General features: G+C 43.7%; 1 long non-coding RNA gene across 1 annotated transcript in view; it reads left to right on the top strand.

Moving 5' to 3' along the window:
• Positions 1-22,561, top strand: part of LOC121137622 — a 170,811-nt gene extending 148,250 nt beyond the window's left edge. Inside the window, exons 2-4 of the long non-coding RNA XR_005874911.1 lie at positions 13,340-13,395; positions 16,485-16,543; positions 22,234-22,561. This is a non-coding gene — a long non-coding RNA (uncharacterized LOC121137622). The remainder of the gene's footprint in view (positions 1-13,339; positions 13,396-16,484; positions 16,544-22,233) is intronic.
• Positions 22,562-23,062: the final 501 nt, after the last annotated feature.

Below are 23,062 nucleotides of genomic sequence, written 5' to 3'. Positions count from 1 at the left end.
GTACTGCCTCGCCCATGGCTTGCCCCGCCTGCTCTCTTATAGAACCCAAGACCTTGTCCAGGGGTGGTACCCCTCCCAGGAATCTGGGCCCTCCCATGTTAGTCACCAGGTGAGGAGATGCCCCGCACACATGCCCACAGGCCAATTTGATGGAAGCAATTCTTTTATGGAGGTTCCCTCCTCCTAAGTGACTCTAGTGTGTGTCAAACTGGAAATAACTTAACCACACAGCTGGGTATGGTGGCATATGCCTATAATCCCGCCACCAGGGACAGGGCAAAGGCAGTAGGATTGTAAATTGAAGGCCATCCTGGGCTACCGAGAAAGTTTGGGACCAGCCCAGACTACAGCTGGACATTGTAAACAAATCCGTGGATATGATCTCCATAGCAGCGGGAGCCCTGTCCCCAGGCAGTATCTCGGGCTTCAGTGCAGGCCCATTGCACCTGAACGTGCCTTTTAAGCAAGATCTGTACTGCTCACTCAACTAGATGTGGAACTTTCTTCTTATTACAACCGGTTGTCAACACGCAGAGACCTTTGAAGACTTGAGTATGGAGCCTCCAAAGGGAAGCAGACCACGATATTTTCTAAGGCATTCTTTGGGTCTGAAGATGAATCTTTTTACATTTGCCTTTTGGAAAAAAAAAAAAAACACCTGACATATCTTTCTACAAATATAATTGCGTTCACAATTGCATGCATACCCAATTAGGGAAACAGGGAGAATGCGTCAATGTCCCTTTGCACTAATGTCACAGGTAAGTAGGGGTGGCAAACAACCTACCGCCTGAATTAACTATTGAGCTAACTAACTAACTTGCACTAACTAGAACTTCTTGTTGATGTGAACATTGAAACTGAACGTTAAATGGCAAGTATATGCTTGTGAAATCACTGCTCCCCCGCACCGCGCAATGGATGGTAGTCTCCATTCCTAAGACAAATTACCTATCGGGAATCAATGCTGTGTCCAATCACTTTGCTGATAACCAGTTAGATGAGACCAGATAAATCATTTTAATTGCTTCTATTCTGATTTTCCTTGCCAACTTTAGATCAGATAGTCTCGATACAGCTTGTCCACATTTCAGCAGAGAACTGGATTTTTAAAAGTCACTGGAGGTGACTAAAGTCTGACAGGAAAAGTTGAATTCCCACCCAAGCTGTGTCCTCACCCTCTGCACCGTTTTTGTGAGTGGCATCCTCAAGGGTCCTTTGCTGCGTTCAGGTGACTGTTTCTTCTTATCCTGAGCAAGAAAGAGCTTCATAAAACCCCAGCAACAACAGTCAGCACAGTCCCAGAATGAAGTGTGGACCACAGAATGCCCAGGACTGACAGAAGCACCCCCAGGGACCCGAGGAGTAATCCCAGGGCTAAAAGACCTGCGCAGGTGGCCTGCAGTCACGGGCTTTCTGACAAGAGGAAAATATACAATAACAGAACCCTGATTCTTGAGAATCTAGGAAATTGCTACTGGCCTTTTGCACTGTGAATTTTCTTCTAGACTAACCTCTAGCAGACCTTGTAGCTCTCGACCTGCAGGGTAATCAGGGCTCTGATTCTGATTCAGGACAGAGATTTAATCTCAGTTTCCTGCCCCCCCAAATCAGTCTGTGTGCAGGGCAGGGATCTGATAGAAGATGGTGGCCCAGGAGTGAGGCCTGTCATAGCTTTGAGGAACACTAGGATAATGTCAGGTAACTGTCACGTGAGCTCCTAACAAGCCGGAAGTGAAGTGTGTGGTGGTTTAAACTCAAAACAAGAATGGGAGGGGACGGCAAAGCCTCCTAGTTTGCTTTATGTTGCTGTGATAACAAAAGAAACGGAGGGAGGAAAGGGTGTATTTGGCTTACGCTTCCAGGTCTCAGATCTGTCATTGAGGGAAGTCAGGGCAGGAACTGGTCAAGAACTTGGAGACAGGAAGCACAGAGGAGTACTGCTTGCTGGCTTATTCCAGGCTCACTCTCAGACTCGGGCTTGGCTAGCTGTCTTAGTCAGTACAGTACCATCAGCCTAGGACGGTGCTGCCCACAATGAGCTGGACTCTGCCACATCAGTCGTCAATCTAGACAGTCTTCCACAGACAGTTCAGGCCAATTTTGCCTGCTAACTCTTCAGTCCCTCAGCTGACTCTAGGCTGTGTCTCCAGGGCTGAGAACCCTGAACCATGAAACTCAGGCAGGGTCTGGGCGCAGACCTCCCCGTGGGCTATGGGGCCTTCCAAGGCTCTCTGCTCTCACGTCTAGTGGGGCTCAGGGGATTTCATTCAAAGGATCAGGGACTGAAGACACAAGGAATGTTCAGGAATTTTTCCCTGGTCAGTTTTCAGGGGATTGAAACTGAGACCCAGATTCTTCAACCTCACAGGAGTCTGCAGTTTCATCCATCTGCTGTGACACTATTTTTTTCCACTCACCAGACTTGGATGCTTCTACCCCATATCTGAGGCCCGCTCTTATCTGTAGTGTACTCTGACATTTTGTTCCTAGTTTCATCAGCCTCTATTTTGCTGTGAAGAAATCATACACTGACCCACAGCTTGTCTCGGGTTTCAGATTGATTGTGTATGTACATGTGCATTGCACAGAATGCTTCTGGGGGTCAGAAGGCAACTTGTGAGTTTGGGTAGCAAACTTAGGTTGTTAGTCTTGGCAATAAGCACCTTTACCCGCTGAGCCATCTTACCGGTCTTTTCTTCATGTTGTTGTTGTTTGGTTTGGTTTTTGTTTGACAGCAACAGAAAACTAACAGAACCCTGATGTTCACAATCCTTGCTCTAGATCTATAATGTAACCCATTCTACAAAGTGCCCACAGTCCCTGTAATAGCGGAAGCAATCTACAGAGTGAGCTGACTCAGCAGTTGTCTTCAGCACCACGTTTAGGGAGAGGTGGGTGGTCTGTTGAGAGCCTCGGTGCTAAGTCTGAGGCTCCTGCTCTGGATGTCTAAAGCACGCTTGGTCATGCAGTTGGGCTGACTTAACCACAGGCTGAAGTTTTCCACTGTTCCAGATGGCCAGTAAGGAACATGAGGCCGGTCTCTGGAAGGGATCGAGGGAGCATGGGTTGTGTTTCTCAGCAAAGAAAATAAGAGACGTTCTTTATGGGCTGTGCTTTCCTTCAGGTCCTAGGGGTGTCTGATGGTATTCATAACTAGTCTATGAAACAAAGTAATGTCTTGGAAAAGCAGTCTCACAGGGATTGTGGTTTTACTGAGGCCGAAGCGCTGAGTGAACCCCTCTGGGTCAGTAGGGACACGGGCTTGGCCTGTCCCTATATCACAGCTGCCTTCTCAGAGCAGGACTCACGGGCGGGCGGGCTCGGAGTTGTAAGGGGCTCCTTGCTGGCACAGAGAGTGAAGATGGTGTGGTTTGCATGATTCAGGCTCAGACAGGCCTGTGTGTTTGCACACCTGTCTCCAGCTGGTGGCGCTGTTTGGGGAAGTTGTGGAGCCTCACTGGAGGAAGTGGGTTACTGGGGGGGGCGGGTCTTGAGGTTTTATGAGAGCACTTCCTGTCCCATTTCAGGCTCTCCTCCCAAACTGAGAGCTGATGGGAGCAGTGGGCTAACTTGTGCTCCTGCCTCCGTGTCTTACTCACTTGGAGGGGCCGTTTCCCTCCTTAAATCATGAAGGAAAATAAGCTATTTCTCCTTTAAGCTGCTTTTTGTCCTGTTTCTGACCACAGTGAGAAAAGTAACTCAGCAGAACCTAAAGAAAGGTCTCCTGCCAAGCCTGGCCCGAATGAACGCTGTGCCAGCATTCCTGCGCGCGCGCGCGCGCGCGCGCGCGTGTGTGTGTGTGTGTGTGTGTGTGTGTGTGTGTGTGTGTGTGTGTGTGCGCGCGCGCGCACATGCCTCTTGCCAGCATCTCTTAGGTACTCCATCCAGAACACTGAGCCACAGCCCTGCAGAAAGCCAAGGCACAGCTGGTGTTTCTGAGTGCTACGATGCTGGCAGGAGGACATCAGATACCTCCAGAGCTCAGGGCCGGGCCAGTTAGAAACAGGCATCTAGGGATGGGGGGTGGGGGCTGTGGCTTTGTTGCCTTTCCCTATTTAGTTTCTCTGGAAAAGAGTTGAGGTCAGCATACGTTTTGTATCACTTGTGTGGAATGCAGCAAGGGGTGGGGGCACTTTAGTATGTCTGGGTGAAGGAATAAATTTTACTCTCTCTTTATGCTGTGGGCAATGTGTTAACATGCCGCTGGCTGAATTACCCTTGACTTAAAACACCTGAAGGCAATAAATCCAAGTTGTATCAGGTGACTCATGGGAAAGGCATGCTTCCCTCCCCCTCCTCCCCTCCTCTTCCACTGGTCCATGAGTATGCATGCCAATCAGCATCACCTGGAGACTTACTGAAAGCAGACTGCTGTGTTTCTGACTTAGTGTGTTTCTGGCCTTGTGTGTGGCCTGGGAATTTGCATAGCAGAGGAACTCCCAAAAGGATGCTGCAGTTGCAGCTCAGGGGTCACCCTCTAAGAATCACCATCCTAAGGGGCTACGGTTGCAGATCAACGGGGACAGTGTTGCCCAGCATCCCATAAACCTTACACAATGGCACACGCCTGTCATCCTAGAATTCAGAAGACACAGGAGGTGGCAGCATGAGGATCAGAAATTCAAAGTAATACTCTACTACATAGTAAGGTCAACAAATAAACAAAATATTAACTGCCCTACATAGGACAATTAGGTTCTTTTAAACCAAAGATTAGTCATGGGATTCTCACCTCAGGGACATTTCTGAGGGCCTTACATGTTATATGACAGTTCATAATCTTAGCCCAACTTTTAAAAACCTTTTTAAGATCCAGTGGATTCCATGTTTGTCCTCCCTAAGCCCAACTGAAACTCACAAGACTACTCCCCACCCCTGTGACAGGACTCCTTAGTGTCGTGGCTCCCTCGTCTCTTTCTTCCCTTGCTTGAGCCCTGTAGTGTGAATGCTCTCCATTCAGACCAGACATCACTGTTTTGTCATTGCCAGATGCAAATCCTGGTCTTGTAGCGTGCCTCTCTTCCTACGGTTTGCTCCCTGGAATAGAAAATCTCCTCTCGGTTCCTTTTTAAAAACAAATAAACAAACAACTCCACAACTTGCAGCGGCCAGCACCTGAAGGACATTGTGTCAGGCAGTACAAAGTCTACAGAGAAATGTGAGGCAGAGAAAATGGCACATACTCCATAATCCACATGTGTGATGGAAGATGCTGACTGTAAACCTGACAGAGTTTGGAATCACCTAGGAGACACACTTCCAGGCATGTCTATGAGGGAGTTCCCAAGGGTCTTGGCTGAGTAGGGAAGACCCACCATGAGTATGAGTGACTCTACCTAATGAGTAGGGAAGACCCACACACGAGTATGAGTGACTCTACCCAATGAGTAGGGAAGACCCACACACGAGTATGAGTGAATCTACCCAATGAGTAGGGAAGACCCACACACGAGTATGAGTGAATCTACCCAATGAGTAGGGAAGACCCGCCATGAGTATGAGTGACTCTACCCAATGAGTAGGGAAGACCCGCCATGAGTATGAGTGACTCTACCCAATGAGTTGGGTAGACCCACACACGAGTATGAGTGAATCTACCCAATGAGTAGGGAAGACCCGCCATGAGTATGAGTGAATCTACCCAATGAGTAGGGAAGACCCACACACGAGTATGAGTGAATCTACCCAATGAGTAGGGAAGACCCGCCATGAGTATGAGTGAATCTACCCAATGAGTAGGGAAGACCCACACACGAGTATGAGTGAATCTACCCAATGAGTAGGGAAGACCCACACACGAGTATGAGTGAATCTACCCAATGAGTAGGGAAGACCCGCCATGAGTATGAGTGAATCTACCCAATGAGTAGGGTAGACCCACACACGAGTATGAGTGAATCTACCCAATGAGTAGGGAAGACCCGCCATGAGTATGAGTGACTCTACCCAATGAGTAGGGAAGACCCGCCATGAGTATGAGTGACTCTACCCAATGAGTTGGGAGCCTGGAGTGAATACAAGGGAGAAACTGAGCTGAGCCATATTCACCTTTCTCTGCTACCTGATTGGATGCAAGCTGACCAGCTGCCTCAAGCTCCTAGGGCCATGCTTCCTCGTAAGGCAAAATAAACCCTCCCTTCCTTGAGTTTATTTTGCAAGAGCAAGAACAATAATTCAGGGACTGGAGTTAACACTTACTGTCCTTGCTGATGACCCAAGTTCAGTTCCAAGCACTCATACCAGGCAGCTCATAGGCACCTGGCTACAACTCCAGCTCCAGAGAACCTGGCTTCTGCAGGCACTTCACTGAGGTGCACAAGGGGACATCTACACATACACATATACATATATAACTGAAAAATAAGATCTATCTGTGGTGATGGGGTGCATGCCTTTTAAATCCTATCACTTGAGAGGCAGAGGTAGGTAGATCTCTGTGAATGAGGCCAACCTTCTACATAGTGACTTCCAGACCAGACAGGGCTGCATATGAAAGCTTGTCTCAATAAGTAAGTAGGTAAATAAACCAATCAATCAATATTTAGAATCTTAAAAAATAAAACAAGGAGAGTAATGCATCACATCTCTTCATTTAAGACTTAATTTAGTATGGTAGGAAGTTTATGTGTAGAATCCTTCAGGTAAAAGCACATGTCACACAAGGCTGAGGACCCAAGTTTGATCTCTGGGCCCACAGAAAGATAGAAGGAGAGAAGTGACCCTATGAACTTGTCCTTTGACCTACATTTGCACGTACACACACACACACACACATACACACTACAAACATACAACAATTAATAATAATAACAGTTTAAAAGATTCATTTTTGAATCATCTGCATATATGTGTTATGGTACATGCATGTGTATGTAGGCGCCTGTAGAAGCCAGAGAGGGCATCGGATCTCCTGGAACTAGAGGTACAAGCAATTGTGAGCTGCCCAGTAGATGTGGGTTCTGGGCAGGCACTTCTGGTCTACTGGAAGAGCAGCAAGCACTCTTCACTACTGACTCATCTTGCCAGTTCAAAAAATGTTTTTCTTAAAGTGTGTAAAGCATGCAGTTTATAAAATTATATATCTTATTTGATTCTATTTATGCCTATATATGTAAATACAACATATTTAGGTTTCCTTTTCCCAAAATGTTCATAGTACTTAGGGTTATGGTTGTTTATAACTTTTGGAAAAATTTAAAATACCCAGTAATAAACCTGCATTACTTGTATAAGAGAAGTACATAGTACCTCAGTTCCTTTTGCAATTTTTAAAAATACTATAGAAGTAACAGCTTATCAGTTTTAAAAACTTATGGTGCTTGCTTTATTACTGTTTTTGAAATCATTCTTGAACGGAAGATAATAATGCTTTTTTTCAGTCAAAGGAAGAAAGAGAGGAACATGAGGTCAGACCTTGGCAACAGATTCACAGTCATATTGTGTATGATGCAGCTGTCAACTTGTAAAAAATGTAACACTAAAGTGGAAATCTGTATTAAAAATAAACATAAATCAAATACCAAGGTTGTAAATTCAGACAGTAAAAAAAAAGTCCCAAATCAGTATGTGTTAAATTTCTTAAGCACTGTTCAAAAATCAATCCTAATGCCAAATACACAAAATGTAGAAGAAAAACAAAATATACCCGTTACCTTATACCTGGGTTGTTCATCTTCTGTTGTCTGGTGTTGCAAATGTGTGTGACAAAGACTCATGATGAATACGTTTTAGCCTCCAATGTAGTCAACAATGAAACTTTAAAAATTTTCCCAGTTATGCTTTTTGATATTTTATTTTTATTGTGTGTGTGTGTTTGAGAGAGACAGAGAGAGAGGGAGACAGAGAGAGAGGGAGGGAGGGAGGGAGGGAGGGAGGGAGGGAGGGAGGGAGGAAGGGGGAGGGAGACTGTGAATGAATAAAGGTACAACATGTGTGCAGGTGTCTGAGGAGAACAGAAGAGGGCACCGGGTCCCCTGGAGATGGAGTCTACCAAATGTGGAAATGTGGGTGCTGGCATCCAGTCTCTGTCCTCTACAAGAGTTTCTATTGTTCTTAACCACCAAGCCCCTTTTCAGGCCTGTAAGCACCCATTTTATTTACTCTTATGCAATAAGGTTTGCATTTGGATTTTTCTTTTTTTAATTAATTTTACATTCCCGACATAGTTCCTCTCCCTCTTCTCCTCCAAGTCCCTCCCCACAAACCCCCCTCTGTTCTCACCCCCTAATCCACACCTCCTCTGTTTCTGTTTAGGAAAGGGCAAGTCTCCTTTGTCTATCAACAAAGCAGGATATACCTCCCTGTGTATTAAGACTAGGCAAAGTGACCCAGTATGAGGAATAGGTTCCAAAAGAAAGTAAGAACATCAGAGACAGCCTCTGCTCCCACTGTTAGAAGTGCCCCAAGTGGAAAAAGCTATATAACTAACATATATGCAGTTAGCCTAGGTCAGTCCCATGCAGGTTCTTTGGTTGTTTATTCAGTCTCTGTGAGCCCCCATGAGCTCAGGTTAGTTGATTCTGTAGATTTTCTTTGATTCCCTGACCCCTCTGGATCCCACAATTTTTTCTCCCTACTCTTCTGAAGGATCCCTGGAGTTCTGCTTAATGTTTTGCTGTGGGTCTGCATCTGTTTCCATCAATTGCTGGATGAAGCCTCTCTGTGTCAGTTGGGATAGGCACCAAGCTGTGAATATAGCAGAGTATCATTATCTATCATTACTCTGACATTTTTTCCTCCAGTCATGTTTGGTTCTATCCTAGGAATCTGGGCCATCCAGTCTGTGAGTCTTGGTGCTCCAGACATGGGTTCTAGGGGTGGGATTACTCTCGTGGCAACAGTTTTAGGTGAGACCAGTCATTGGTTGGCCACTCCATCAATTTCTAGGCCACCCTTACCCCCAACATATCCCATAGGCAGGACAAACTGTAGTTCAAAGTTTATGTGGCTGGGTTGATGTCCCACTGCCTCCGCTTGAAGTCTTCCTGGTTACAGAAGATGACAAGTCCAGGCTACACATCTACTATTGCTAAGAGTCTTAGCTGGATTCACCCTTGTAGCTTCTTGGAAGATTCCCTTGCACAAGGTTTTTTGCTTGATCCTTAAATGCTCTCCCTTCCAGTAGTTTCTTTTGGTATTCTCCCCCATCTTTTCCCCTCTAAACCTAATTGCTCTTGTCCCCATGACCACCAGTCCTCAGTCCACTCATGGAATCTCTGACAGAGGGCTCATTTCCAAAATATTTAAAGAATTCAAGAAACTAGACATCAATAAGCCAAGTAATCCAGTTTTTAAAATGGGATACATGTCTAAACAGAATTCTCAATAGAGGAGTCTCCAATGGCCAAGAAACACCTACATAGATGTTCAACATCCTTAGCTATCAGGGAAATGTCAATCAAAAGGACTCTGAGATTCCAACCTACACCTGTCAGAATGGCCAAGATAAAAAAACACAAGTGACAGCTCATCCTAGAGAGGATGTGGAGCAAGGGGAACACTCCTCCACTGCTGGTGGAAGTGCAAACAGGTACAGCCACTTTGGAAATCAATATGGTGGTTTCTCAGAAGCCTGGGAATCAGTTTACCTCAAGACCCAGCTTATACTACTCTTGGGCATATACCCAAAGGATGCTCAATCATACCACAAGGACACTTGCTCAACTATATTGATAGCAGAATTATTTGTAATAATCCAGAACCTGGAAATAACCTATATTCCCTTCAGTCAAGGAATAGATAAAGCAAATGTGGTACATTTACACCATGAAGTACTACTCAACTATTAAAACAATCATGTCATGAAATTTGAAGTCAAATGGATAGAACTAGCCAACAGTATCTGACCCAGGAAGACAAACATGGTATGTACTCATTCATAAGTGGATATTATCTGTAAAATTAAAGTTAACTATGCTACAATCTGCAGACCAAGAGAGACTAGGTAACAAAGAGGGATCATGGGGGGGATGTCCAGACCTCCCTGGGAAGGAGAAATGGATCATTTTTCTTGCATGACTATGCTCCTGTCCTGCCCTTCAGCTTTTATTCTTTGATGTGAATGAACCCTGTTGTCAGTCAGTAGCTTGAAGAGCAGAGGAAGAGAGGTGATGTCTGACAGTTTTAATTACTTATGCGTACACATAAATTTCTGTGTGTGAGCATGTGTACATGAGCACAGTGCCTGCGGACGTTAGAAAAGGACATCAGATTTCCTGGAACTGGGGTTATAGATGGTTGGGATCCTCCATGTGGGTGCTGAGAATCAAACCTGGGATCTCTGGAGGAACCAGTGCTCTTAACTGCTGAGCCATCTCTCCAGCCCATTTGTCTTTTTGAAACTCTTATTATGTCTGTTTTATATTATTAGAAAGATGCTTCTTCAAAATAATGTATATGCATCACAATCTCATCAGTGTGAGAGAAGAGTAGAGGGGGAAACCTGAAAGCCAATTATTATCGAGATGTCAGGATCCATACAGGCAACGCCTACCTGCTTGATTCTAGGGAAAACATAAGTACTCTGACACAGCATTGGATAACTTAGAAGGAAGCCCAAACCATGCACCTATTAATTATCACCACTAGTGGAAGTACTGGTAATAATTGTTTTTTTTTAATTAAGTGGATTAATTATGGTAAGTACTTAGTCTTATATTAACTAGGACCCTAAATCGGCATGAGATGTATTGTATGGGCTATATTAAATAATCACGTCTGTTTCCTTAACAACAGCACACAGCCTGTGTATAGGTTTTGAATAATATCGAGGTTCCCAGGCATAAGGGTACACACATGCCTGTTATATATGCACTCAGAAGGCTGGGACCAAGAGACTGATGATTGCGCGTTGTGTATTTGAGGCCATCTGGCCAACACAGAGAGACCATGTCATGAATGAGAAAGGGGGAGGGGGAGTTAAAGATGGAGAATGGGAGGGGGAAGAAAGAGAGAGGAGATGAGAAAGGAGAAGACAAAAGAAAAGAGTGAAAAGGGAGGGAAGGAACCCTTTTGGCCTGACCTGCACCATATTTTATCAGTAAGCTCAGGGTAGTGGCCTATTTGATGAAACTCTTCTTTTGACTCCAATTTAAGATGGAAGAAAAAAAAAACAACTGTCCACTTGGTTTTGTGTCAGTTCTGTTTTGTGGTTGTGTATAGAGAACATAATAAAAACAAAAAAAATTAGATAAATTGAATGTCACAAGTTGAATCCATGTTAGGTTCCAGGAACTGAACCCAAAGACAGGCTTCTAAAGTGTTCTCCTGGGGACTTTTGCTCACATTAAAATGTCCCACTGGCAGCTGGAAGTTTGTCACTGGGTGAGGGTGTGCTCAGTGCTTTGTAATATATGTAAGTAGGTGCCAGAATAGCCTAAGATCTGGTGACTTTATATACAAATCACATTACCCTTGGTTTCCAGGTGTGTTCTGCTTCCTTCCTTTCCTTCCTTAGAAATCCTGATGTTTGTCCCATTACAGTGACCCAATCTTTCATTTGGAAAACGGGATAATCTGCAAAGAGAGGGCAGGCTTCACCTATAGCTCGATTTCTTGTTTGCTAATGCTACCAGGTGGAAGCCGGAAGGGCTGGCATAACTGTGCACAAGTGCAGTCCCCTGACATGTCAGGCTTTCCTGGGAACGCAACTTTGGAATCTGAGCGCCCTGTGTGAGCAGGACTCAGGCCAGATTGTAGCCGTTTTTACTGGCAAACAGTGGCTACATGCCAAAGCCTGCTCGACTCACATGGCCGCGTGTGGTGATTCATTTCCCTTCATTTCCCAGCAGACCCATTCAGCACGCGGATGGCTAGCCTCGTGCTGTACTGAGTTCCCCCTCTCAACTGTGGGAGCATTTTAGGGGCTCTTATCTTCAGAGTGGAGCTGTTTGCGGGCAGGAGGAGCTGCGGAGAAGCTGTGACAGGGTGATTTCATGGTCAGGCGTTCGTGGTGGCTTGGTGTCATTGTCTGCCACCCTTTCCTGGTTTCTCACAAACCACCTCTGACATTAGCCTGGCACTCTAGCTATGTTGACAGCGTTCACAGTCCAGAAAGATCTTCACAGTGGCTACCACAGCTGTCCAAACAGTTGGAACTCACTTCTGTGTTCAGGAAATTCCTGCTGTCTCCAAGGAGAGAAGAGGAACGCAATAGATCCTTGGGAGCTGGTGTTACAGGTTGCTGCCAGCTGTCCCATATGGGTGCTGGGAACAGAGCTCTACTGAGAGCTCTGGAAGAAACAGATTCTTGTAACCACTGAGCCATCTCTCCAGATCTCATCAGTACCCCTTTTCAGAGAAATATATATCATGAAGTTGGGACAACCACTCAGCTGGTGAAGAACCTGAGTTTGATCCCTGGATTCCATGTACAAGGATGGGCGTGGTGGCTGTGCTTGTTGTCCTAGTGCTCAGGAAGCAGGCACAAGAGGAATCCCTAGGCTCTTGGCAGGTCAGCATAGCATAAACAGCAAGACCACAGCTCCCAGTGAGAGACCCTGTATCAAAAAATAAAATGAAGAAGAATTAAAGAAGATACTTGATACTGACCATAGCTACCCCTCCTCACAAATTAATACATGAACTCCTACACATAAATGTCACACAAACACATACAAAAGAGATACATATTTCGTGGCTTGAAAACTATATACATAAAAGAGACAGATTATGTTTATTTTCCTGGGCCCCTGTTGATGCATGATTTTGGAACATTGCTCACTATTATATATGCAAATAACTGACTCTAAATGGTGGAGAATAGCCATGGCCTTTCACATCCAAATTGGCATGTGTGCTGGCTGGTTTTATGTCAACTCCACCCAAGCTACAGTGATTTGGGAATAGAGAACCTAATCAAGAATATGCCCCCGTAAGATTGACCTGTAGACAAGCCTATGGCATTTTCTTGATTAATGATGGATACAGGAGAGCACAACCTATTGTGAGAGGGGCTATCCCTGGTCTGATGGTCCTGAGTTCCACAAGAAACTAGGCTGAGCAAGACTTGAACAAGCAAGCCAGTAAGCTGCACTCCTCATAGCCTCTGCATCAGCACCACGCCTCACGGCCTCTGTATCATCAGTTCCTGCCTCCCAGTTCCTTCTCTGCTTGAATTCCTGTCCCGACTTCCCTCGGTGATACATTGTAATCTGCGAAGTGAAATAAAAACCTTTCCTTTCCTTTCCAAGCTGCTTTTGTTCATGGAGTTTCATCACAGCAATAGAAAATCTAATTCAGACAGTGCATTTACAATTAAATTCATCCTTTATGTACAGCGAATGGTGTGGTTAAAGTGTATATTATCTACTTATTATGTATGCATTTTATATTGTAGGATTTTTACATAGAGAAAGGAAAGAAGATATGAAGAAAGCAAGAGGTGCTGAAAACGTAAGCATTAGCTGTTTGATCCATATGAGTTAATAGTAAATCAAATTGATGAGGGGAAAAAGGCAATCTAATTCTAGATTTAATTGCCCATTCAGTTTAGCCAAATACCAGTTGACCCCATGTGTAGAGACACAGAAGACCATCTGCCAGGAGGTCTGTTAGGCTCTCTGCTTGCCAGGACTGTATTCACCAGAGGACAGAAAACCACACAAATCTAAATTAGGATGCTAGGGTCGGGTGTGTGAGAGCTTTTTACTGCTTGTGGCAAGAAATGAACAACACCCCTGCAAAAGGAATGGGTTAAACCAAATCTGAGAAAAAGGCACAGCCACACAAGACGGCCATTAAAAAATGACAGGGTGAAAAAAATGTATTCAGATAGAGAGCTGCCCAGCATACATTAGATGGAAAATGAGAGTCAAAAGGAATATAGCTGGTGGGATATTATTTGTATAGGATAACACACAATATGTGGATACACATAAATCCTGCCCCCTCCAAAACACACACCTTTAGAGGCATGCCTTGGGAAAGTTAGCTTTGTATGGTGTAGTTTAAGATGATGTAATTTTATTCCTATGTATGTTCTTAGGACCATTACTATTTGTGAACATGTAAGCAATATACAAGTAACTGAAAGCAAACCAACTACTCTGTCCTTAAGCTCTGAAGACAGAGATCTTTAGTTTTCCGAATTCAAAACTTCACTCTACGAGCTGATTAAAGCCTTCTCTTGCAAGAGTGTGAGCTGGCAGCCTAGGTCCCTTACCTGGAGTGCTAGCCACACAATTCACAACGCTCACCCACATGCGATTCCTCTAACAGACAGTGAACATTTGATAAACACCAAACATGTATCTTTGTTATATCTTGTTATGTATCATGAATAACTACTACAGATTTTTGATACTACAAGGACAGTATATCTAAAGTAAACATCAGAGAAGGAAAGCCTGGCTTTGCACTAGGCAATGGGAGAGAGGGGGTGAGTTGGATTCCTTTTTTTGTTTGTTTGTTTGTTTGTTGTTTTGAGACAGGATTTCTCTGTGTAGCTTTGGAGCTTGTCCTGGAACTCGATTTGAAGACCAGGCTGGCCTCGAACTCACAGAGATCTGCCTGCCTCTGCTTCCCAAGTGCTGGGATTAAAGGCTTGTGACACCACCACCCTTCCTGCATTTTCGTGATCAAACCTCAGCAGGGGAGCTTAGAAGCAGTGAGCTCTGCTTCCAACGACACTGGCTACACCCAGGCTCTCCTCTGTCAAAATCCAGTGTGGGAATGTGTGTATGTGGGGAGGAAGGCTGCACACATGGGTGCAGGTGACCCAAGAGGTCCAGACAAGAGTGTCATATCCCCTGGAGCTGGAGTTATGGAGTTACAGGTCGTGAGCCACCCTCTTGGGAGCTGGGAAACAAACTTGGGTCCTCTGCAAGTGCAGCGAGCACTCTTAACCATTGAACTATTTCTCTTCCATATTTTCATAGCGTATGGGCCACAGAAACCCTAAAATTGCTAGACCCAAGCTATCTAAAAGAGAAAGTGTGCCTGTGCTCTTCTTCTTGATATTGTATTTCATAAGAGAACATTGTGTTTCAGGAAGACAGTGATTAAAAATGCATTCAGTAAAGAAACGGAAGTGCAGGGAGACTGGCATCTCTTCAGTGTGCTACCTATGAGCCTTTTTATATCCTAACAAAAATGACCGTAAGTTCTTTGATGAGACAGGCTGCTCATCATTTGGTTCCTATAATTACAGTATTTATAAACCCAAGGAAACAAATCTAGAGCGCTATTAATCTGAAAAGTATATAAAGGAATAGTTGGGGGTAAACAAGTCAAATAAAATAAAATACATTTTCACTCCCAGGGAACCTCTGGGAGGGGGATGTTCTATGGATACTTTTTTTAGACCCCTTTGTTTTAATTTGAGTATCAGTATCTTATGGTAGGATGGAAGTATACTTTTATTTATTATAAGTTTCTAAGGTTCATTTTTATTTTAAAGTGTGTGTGTATGTGTGTGTGTGTGTGTGTGTGTGTGTGTGTGTGTATGAAGCCAGAAGAGGACACTGTGTGTGTAGTATCTAAAGAAGCCAGAAGAGGGCACTGGATCCCCAGAGCTGGAGCTACAGGTGGTTGTCAGCTGCCTGACACAGGTGCTGGGAGCAGAACCCGGGTCCTCTGCAAGAGCAGAGCATGCTCGGAACTGCTGAGCTGTACTGCAGCCCAGGGTTAGCACTGAACACTCAGCTACGTAGCTACTGCCTTACTCCCCTGCATTAAGTCTGACACTACTGGTCTAGGGATTGGATATGAACATTTTGCTGTGTCAGTTTGAATATGATGAGTCATTTTGCGGAAGCCAGTTTGACCCTTTTTGTAAAGTCAAACCTGAAGCAACTCACTGGAAGATGCTATCCAGTTATTTCTCGTGTAACCCTATCAGCTTTTTCATTGCTGCTGACAATTTAACTTTTAGGTGTGGGATGAGTTATATTTTTAGCAAAGACATTTTATAACAACAGCAATTTCTTGAAAATTAAAACAATAATTAGGATGAAGCTGTGACATTAACGGACTCTTACTAAACTGAACTTGTATATGCTGAGGATTAAACAGAATTAATTTTTATTATACGTATAATTTATCTTCACAGAAACAGAATATTTTCTTAACTAACATATAATTCATCTCTAGAAACACTTTCCCATAGTTCACTACTTAAAAAGAAAATACTGTTTTATTGAAGTGAATATAATTTGGGGGGAACCCTTCAGAAATGGAATTAATAAAAGTGCTGTTTAGTATGAAATTTAAAAAAATACAACTCATGAACCCACAGCCTGGGGAACCTACCGGGAAGCACAAAATCCCTGTCACTCACCCATAAAAGACGCTTAACATAAAGAGACTCCTGACAGTAGACCACATTCTCATGACTTTGAAGATTATCTGGTGAGACTCATGCAATATGTACAAACAATGCAGCTGTGATTTTGCAAAATCTGATGAGACTGCAAGGCAGGGGCAAAGCAAGGATGATTCTGACAAGAAGTAATTCTGTGTGTGCCTTTGTTCCTCCCTCACAGCCCTTGGGAAGCCAAACCTTCCGCCTCCTGCGTCTGAAGGAAGAACCCTGAAAGTACAGGTAGCATTCAACGTACCCGTTTTCTGTCAATTACCCATAGATCCTCAGCCCATACGAGGATCAGTCTTTCTTAGTGATGTGGATGCTTGTTGCCTTCCCTATTAATTTAAGAAGTAAATCTATGAGAGTTCAATTTTTATCCAAGATACAGCCAAGAGAGGGGAGTTGCTGCAGATTTGAGGCCATCTTAGGCTACATAGCAAGTACCAGGCCAGCCCTGTATCAAAACACAATAAAAATAAAAGGAAAAGGGAAAAAAATCAATGAAAACAGCCACTTAGGGGTAGAATGCTGCCACACCCAATTTTTCAACACCTTCAGCACACTGATTATTTCACATGGGTACAAAATATGTTCAAGTGGAAATGAAAATATTCCCAACAATTAGACTGCAGACTCCAGGTAAAAATTTGCTTCTTGCATTGAGCTCTCTGAACTTCCGGCAGTGGAGCAGTCACTGTGGCCTCTGTGGTGTTAGCCATGGGGTGGCTTTCAGAGCAGAGAGGCGAGGCAGAGGGTGGCCAGAAGGAGCTCTACTCTAAACACTGAGGCCTGCTGGCTCTTCTCACAAGTGAACGCACTGGTACACCCAGCCACAGATGTCAGTGACTTCTCGGTCCTCTCCTCTGGGTCTTTGTGGGAGCTAATGAGTGTGGGCTTCGTAGATACAACTGCACACAGCCTATCAACTGGTGTTTCAGCGTGTTCGTTACTAACCTATGGCTAAGCTGATGCTGTTTACCTTGCCTTAGTCATCTAAGACACGCTAAAGGGAGCTTCCGCTCAAGGATGATGATGAATAGATTTCGACTTTTGCGGTTTCCCTCTTAACTAGTTGCATTACAGCGCAGTGAACTTATTCCAAAGGTCTGATCATCTACTCTCTATCTCTAGATGGCATTAGGAACCCATCTTTCTTCTTTTTTGTTTTTCAGTTTAAATGTAGATAAGAAACAAGGTTGCTTCACAAGTCAGTTCCAGGTCCCTCTCCCTTTCCCTCCCCTCCTCCCATGCCCTCCCCCTAACCCCCAAATTATCCCCTCATTTCCCCAGGGAGGGTGAGGCCCTCCATGGGGGTGTCCATAGTCTGTCATTTCATATAGGGCAGGGCCTAGACCCTTCCCCAAGAGTTCAGGGTGAGAGTGCACCTCACATTGTTGGATGGGAGTCCAAAGTCCGTGTGTATATTCGGGATGGGTACTGATCTGCTGCCCAAGGCTCAATAGATTCCCTAGGCCTCCTCACTGACACTCACATTCAGGGGGTCTTGATCAGTCCAATGCTGGATTCCCAGGCTGATGCCTGGGATTCAAGAGTTAACCTTTGTCAGGTCAGCTGTTTCTGGGGGTTAAACAAGCCCAGTCTTAATCCCTTTGGTCATCAGTCCTCCCTCTCTGTTACTGGCTTTCTTGAGTTCAGCTCAGTACTTAGCCATGGGAGTCTGCCTCTTCTTCAATCAGCCACTAAATGAAGTTTCTGTTTCCCAGACTCTCTGGCCATGGGATTGTAGGCTGGCACTCCCCAGATCTATGTCTAAAATCCATATATGAGAGAGTACATGCCATGTTGCTCTTTTTGTGACTGGGTTACCTCACTCAGGATGGTTTCTTCTAGTGTCGTCCATTTGCCTGCGATTCTCAAGATTCCATTGTTTTTTTCTGCTGAATAGTACTCCATTGTGTAAATGTACCACATTTTCTCTATCCACTCTTCAGTTGAGGGACATCTAGGTTGCTTCCAAGTTCTGTCTATCACAAATAATGCTGCTGTGAACATAGTGGAACAGACATCTTTGTTGTATGAATGGGCATCTTTTGGGTATATGCCTAAGAGTGGAGTTGCTGGGTCTTGTAGGTTTATTCCCATTTTTCTGAGGAATCTCCATATTGATTTCCAAAGTGACTGAACCAGTTGGCACTCCCACCAGCAATGGAGGAGTGTCCCCTTTTCACCACATCCTCTCCAGCATAAATTGTCGTTGGTGTTTTTGATTTTAGCCATTCTGACAGGAGTGAGATGGTATCTCAGAGTTGTTTTGATTTGCATTTCCCGGATGGCTAAGGATGTTGAGCACTTTCTCAAGTGCCTCTCAGCCATTTTAGACACCTCTATTGAAAACTCTCTATTTAGTTCTGCAGCCCACTTTTTAATTGGGTCCTTTGATGTTTTGGAGACTTGCTTCTTGAGTTCTTTGTAAATTTTGGAGATCAACCCTCTGTCAGATGTGGGATTAGTGAATATCTTTTCCCATTCTGTGGGCTGCCTTTTTGTCTTGCTGACTGTGTCCTTTGCCTTACAGAAGCTTCTCAGTTTCAGGAGGTCCCATTTATTAATTGTTGATCTCACTGCCTGTGCTAGTGGTGTTATATTCAGGAAGCTGTCTCCTGTACCAATTCGTTCAAGGGTACTATCCACTTTCTCTTCTAAGAGGTTCAGTGTGGCTGGATTTATGTTGAGGTCTTTGATCCATTTGGACTTAAGTTTTGTGCATGGCGATAAACATGGATCGATCCGCATTCTTCTACATGCCAGCCTCCAGTTATGCCAGCACCATTTGTTGAAGATGCTTTCTTTATTCCATTGTATATTTTTAGCTTCTTTGTCAAAGATCAGATGTTCGTACGTGTGTGGGTTAATATCCGGGTTTTCAATTCCATTCCATTGGTCTACCTGTCTATTTTTGTGCCAATACCAAGCTGTTTTCAGGACTATAGCTCTATAATAGAGCTTGAGGTCAGGGATGGTGATGCCTCCGGACATTGCCTTGTTGAACAGGGTTGTTTTGGCTACCCTGGGTCTTTTGTTTTTCCATACAAAATTGATTATTGTTCTTTCAAGGTCTGTGAAGAATTGTGCTGGGATTTTAATGGGGATTGCATTAAATCTGTAGATTGCTTTTGGCAGGATTGCCATTTTTACTACATTGATCCTACCTATCCAAGAGCATGGGAGATCTTTCCATTTTCTGAGGGCTTCTTTAATTTCTTTTTTTAAAGATTCAAAGTTCTTGCGATTTCTATTGCGAGGCCACTTACAGCACCATAAAGCTCTCTGTGTGGGAGAATACGCATGGACTTGTCCAGCTGTGCCGTACAGTGGCCTGGCTTTTCTCCAGAGCTGTAAGAGCTCTGGTCGTTTCCTGACGGATGACGGTGTGCATCAACGAAGATCTGCAGTCCCAGATGTGCAACTTCTTTGAACTGTCATTCATTTTTATGAGCCTTATGCTTGCATAGACATCTGTGCATATGTGTGCCTTGTACCTGTAGAAGCCGGATGTGGGCAATGGATCCCTGGAACTGGGGTTACAGATGGTTGTAAGCCACTAGGTGTGGGTGCACTCTCTCTCTCTCTCTCTCTCTCTCTCTCTCTCTCTCTCTCTCTCTCTCTCTCTCTGTGTGTGTGTGTGTGTGTGTGTGTGTGTGTGTGTGTGTGTGTGTTTCCATCCTTTGCTGGCCTGGAATTCACTACATAGACCAGACCGGTCTTAAATCTGTGGCAGTCTTCCTGCCTCTGCCACCTGAGTGCTTGAATTACAGATGTGCTCGACCTTTCCTAACTCCCCTGCTACCCTGACAGCCACTTATCACAGTGTTTCTCCTATCAAGTGGCCATTGTCGTGGCCACATATTCAGGGTCCAGCTACAGGGAAGCCAACAAAATATGTATATGGTTGCTGGCATCATTGTGTACATTTATTATAGCCGTCCCTTTGTAGGAATGGATCTTGAAGTCCTTCCCCAATTGAGGCTCCAACTGTGTCGAGCATGGGAGAGATGTGAAAGGCCTTGAACCACAGGCACCAGCTCCTGCCTCCTGAGAGTGAGCTGGTGACACATGACGTTCAGCACAGAGGAGTTCAACAATCTGTGGCAACACACCAGCATGTTATTAATGTATTGAGGAAGAGACAAGATAATCTAATCTAGATGCTGAGTCCTTCCTCTGGGCAAGGATGTCACAGTGCCTTGCTTAATGAAATATAATTTTCTAATAATGCTCAAAATCCATTTCCTTTTTCCTTTATCTGTTCCCACATATAGTTCTGGGGAAAATCCTGTATTAGTGTAAAATCCATAATGGTGTTGGCATTAGTTATTGACAAAATAATTCATAATACTAAAGTGTCATTTTAATTTTAAAAATGAAATGAATATGGTGTTTCCTTAAAACCAACTGAAACCAAAAAGCCAGCTACTATTTGATCCAAAAGTACCACTCCTAGGTATGTACCTGAGGAAAAAGGTCAGCATGCAATCAACATGTCTATACGCCCATAAATTTTAGGAAATCACTCATAATTGTCAAGTCATGAAATAAGCCTAGATACCAAATTTTCAGTATGGGCTGAATAAATGAAGAATATATATATATATATATACATATATATATATATATATAGAGAGAGAGAGAGAGAGATTTTATATTTTACTCACCTTTAAACAGAATGACGTTGTGTCTTTGGCAAAGAAATAGATAAAGCTAGAGAACATCATCTTAAGGAAGTACAACCACGCTCACACACTAAAGTATCTCTTTTCTAAAATCTGTGTATACAGAAAGCTAAGAAAACACAAACTGAATGTATAAAATTTTATCTTTAAAAACTAGGTAGACATTTAGGGTAGTGCCATTTTTAGAAAATGATTTTAAACAATTCAGTTACATTTTCAATAAAATTCCTAATGATATTTTCAGAATAAATTTCAGTATAAGGTATTAGTATCCATAAATCATATGGTTTTTTCCTTTTTAAAGTTAGTATACAATCTTAAATATTTTAAAATAAAGAATGTCTCTGAAGTGATCTTGTAGGTTCTCAAAACAAAAATTATGTAAAAATGCAATTATCAATAGAGATACTTTCCTGATGTGGAGACAAAGAGAATAATTTTTATTAAAACTAAACATAAAATGCCTTGAATTATATATATACATATATATATATTATTATATGCTTAAACATGCCTAACTCATGGACGTCAAACCCAGAAAAATGCACTGATAATTAAATTTCTTAATGTTTGATGTTTCCAACCAGATAACATTACACATAACTTTCAAGTTTATCATGATGCATGTATTTTAAGGTAGGAGGAAGGGCTACATCTTCATAAAGAGTTTTCTACTTTGGTTTATGATTTTGGAGTAATGACATGTGTGTATGTGGACTTCACTGTTCTTGTGGCTTTAAGTGATGCACAGATTAGCAGAGGAAGCCTGCTTTCCCTGAAGCTCTGTTCTAAACTTTAAGCATCACCTCAACATACATATCTTCCTCTCCCCGGGCTTTCCTTTTGAACACCCTTCTAATTATCGTGCACACTATTCATTTTTGTTTTATGCATAATCTTATTATTTTTCAAGAATGTGGGCTTAATTAAGAGCACAGGTTTATGTTCCAACTGTTTATAACCACATCCTCTCCCCCCTAAAAGAGAACAAAGCATATACTTACTTGATCGCCAGTAAATTCAATAACACATCCATTCTTCAAATAAAAATACTTACTGAACACTTCTATGTTCTGGAAACTGTGGGACTCCATTAAATGGTTCTTAAGCACTAAAGACAGAGAGAAAAGAAGGTCTTGCATGTTTAGTCTGGGTCCTTTTCTCTTGCTGTGGTAAAATACCTTGACCAAAGGCAACTTAAGGAAGAGTTTACTTCTGCTTTTGGTTTGGTTTCAGAGGCAGAGACAGTTGGGAAACATGGCAGCAGAGCACTGGGAGACGGCGTCTTTAACCCCCCCCCCCCCACAGGAAGCAGAGTGAGACAGCTGGAATGGAGGGAGACTATGGACCCACAAGGCCAACTCGCAGGGATGTACTTCCTGTAGCAAAGGTGAGCCAAGTGCCCCAAGCAGCACCACCACCCTCTGAGGACCAAGTGTTTAGATACCAGATACCGGAGCCTACGGGACACATTCACCTTTCAAACCACAACCATCTTGCAACTGAGGAAAGATGTTAAGAAAGTGATCTCAGCTCAGATCAGCGCGGATTTATAAGGCTAGTATAAGAACACTCGCCGCAGAGCAGCCCCCCCCGCCCCAGCTGCCAGGGGACTCTGTTTAACCGCTGTCGGCAAACCTATAAGCACAACAGATTTTCTCTACCATCCATCCAAGAGGACAAGAAGTGACTCAAAAATTCCTTAACCCCTCTTTGGCACCAAGGTTGTCTCTGGCCCACGTGCTCCACCGAATCTTCAGGAGTCCTCCCGGTAGAAAGATGGCAGAAGGCCAGGACTGTGTCAGGCTGGGATACCCTCTATGTTTCCAAGAGGGGGCATGCCACATGTCATGCAGACATCAAAGGCTTGTGCAGTCTAGCAAGGTCTTTCAAGACATCTCTTGCATTTTGTGTAATGAGAACAACAAAAAAAAAAACCAGGAATTTGGTTTTAAAGCGAAGTGGTGTTGTCATCGTTGCCTCTTAAAAAGAACTACTTTTGGGATGGAGACATGGCTTAGTGGTTAAGGACACTGTCACTCTTTTGAAAGACCTGACTGTGAGT

The sequence above is a fragment of the Mesocricetus auratus genome, unplaced genomic scaffold, assembly GCF_017639785.1.
Source record: "Mesocricetus auratus isolate SY011 unplaced genomic scaffold, BCM_Maur_2.0 Super-Scaffold_100691, whole genome shotgun sequence".
NCBI classification, from domain to species: Eukaryota; Metazoa; Chordata; class Mammalia; order Rodentia; family Cricetidae; genus Mesocricetus; species Mesocricetus auratus.
Note: the sequence above shows the minus strand (reverse complement) of the source record. Positions and strands in the feature narration are given on the sequence as shown.